This window comes from Babylonia areolata, chromosome 33 (assembly GCF_041734735.1).
Source record: "Babylonia areolata isolate BAREFJ2019XMU chromosome 33, ASM4173473v1, whole genome shotgun sequence".
Lineage (NCBI taxonomy): Eukaryota > Metazoa > Mollusca > Gastropoda > Neogastropoda > Buccinidae > Babylonia > Babylonia areolata.
This window is the reverse complement of record NC_134908.1, coordinates 5452668-5455167: the sequence shown is the minus strand read 5'-3', so window position 1 is coordinate 5455167 and position 2500 is coordinate 5452668.

Genomic DNA, 2500 nt, shown 5'->3' with positions numbered 1-2500 from the left:
TGTGTGTGTGTGTGTGTGTGTGTGTGTGTGTGTGTGTGTGTGTGTGTGTGGAAATCACCTTGTGCTAGCTAAACTGGTAGCACAAACATCATTGACTTGAAATTGTGTCCCTTGTACATGGAAGGAGTTACCACTCTTTATATGTCTTCATCAACAACCAAACTGTTTTAATCATCAACAAACTATCAACACATTTTTTTGTATCATGTTGTCAGCATCAACAACCAAACTGTTTAATCATCAACAATTTTCCTTCATCAACACATTTTTGTATCATGTTGTCAGCATCATCAACCAAACTGTTTAATCATCAACAATTTTCCTTCATCAACACATTTTTGTATCATGTCATCATCAACAACCAAACTGTTTAATCATCAACAAACTATTTGCCTTTATCAACACATTTTTGTACCATGTTGTCATCATCAACAACCAAACTGTTTTTAATCATCAACAAACTATTGCCTCTATCAACACATTTTTGTATCGTGTTGTCATCATCAACAACCAAACTGTTTAATCATCAACAAACTATTTGCCTTTATCAACACATTTTTGTATCATGTTGTCATCATCAACAACCAAACTGTTTTGTCATCGACAAACTATTGCCTTTATCAACACATTAATATTTTTTTTGTATCATGTTGTCATCTAACTGTTTAATCATCAACAAACTATTTGCCTTTATCAACACATTTTTGTATCATGTTGTCATCATATAAACTGTTGTCATTATCAACAAACTGTTGACAAACTGTTGTCATCGTCAACAAACAAACTGTTGACAAACAAACTGTTGACAAACAAACAGCTGTCATCATCAACAACAAACTGTTGACAAACTGTCATCATCAACAAACACATTTTTGTATCATGTTTATCATCAACAAACTGTTGACAAAAACGAACTGTTGTCAACAAACTGTTTACAAACGAACTGTTGTCATCATCAACAAACTGTTGACAAACAGTTGTCATCATCAACAACAAACTGTTGGCAAAGTGTCATCATCAACAAACTGTTGTCGTCATCAACAAACTGTTGACAAACTGTTGTCATCAACAAACTGTTGGCAAAGTGTCATCAACAAACTGTTGTCATCATCAACAAACTGTTGACAAACAGTTGTCATCATCAACAACAAACTGTTGGCAAAGTGTCATCATCAACAAACTGTTGTCGTCATCAACAAACTGTTTACAAACGAACTGTTGTCATCATCAACAAACTGTTGACAAACAGTTGTCATCATCAACAACAAACTGTTGACAAACTGTCGTCATCAACAAACAAACTGTTGTCATCATCAATAAACTGTTGACAAACTGTTGTCATCATCAACAAACTGTTGATAAACTGTTGTCATCATCAACAAACTGTTGTCATCATCAACAAACTGTTGTCATCACCAACAAACTGTTGACATCACCAACAAACTGTCGTCATCATCAACAAACTGTTGTCATAATCACCAAACTGTTGACAAACTGTTGTCATCGTCAACAAACAAACTGTTGTCATCATCATATAAGGCCATGTTTTGTTTTTGTTTTTAAATACAAATTAAGATAAAGAATACACAATTATGTTATGATATTGATATTGCCATATTTTGTATCTTTTTTTGGCAATAATAATTATCAAATCCTGATTCATATCGACCATTGCCAGCATTCCCCCCCCCCCCCACTCCCTCCCCCCCACTCCCTTCCAACTGTAGTCTGTACGTGAAATCGTCAACGAGCTTTTATCTGAATGTTAAATAGTTCTCATGATCAACAATCTGTTTATTGTTGTATATCAGCGAACTATTGCCTTTATCAACACATTTTTGTTCTCGTGATCATGTTGTTGTCATCAAGAACCAAACTTTGTTTTTATCAACACATTTTTGTCATTGTCATCATGTTGTCTTTGTCAGCAACCAAACTGTTTTAATCATCAACAAAGTAGCAACACATATTTGTATCATGTTGTTATCATCAACAACCAAACTGTTTAATCATCGACATTGTGATATTTGTTTCGTTTCGTTTCCCATTTCTGTTTTTCATTTTCTTCTTTCTGTCATAGTTCTTTCTTTTTTTCTTTTATATATATATATATATATATTTTTTTTTACTAGTTGCTAATAATGTATGTTTTGTATGTATTCCATCATAATGTAAAAAAAAAAAAAGAAGAAGAAAAAAAAGAAGAATAAAAATGTTTGAAAAACAAACAACTGTTGTCATCATTCACAAGCTGAGAACGGCCCTCGTATCCTCATGCTCTCGCCACAATAATCATGATCGTCAATAAATCAAGTAAAAAAAAAAAATTAAAACAACAACTGCTCTTATCTATGTGCATAATGTCCTCTGTGTGTGTGTGTGTGTATGTGTGTGTGTGTGTGTGTGTGTGTGTGTGTGTGTAGAAACGCACTCACTCACTCTCTCCCTCTCACACACACACAAAACAAAAAAACAAAACAAAAACAACACAAAAAAACAA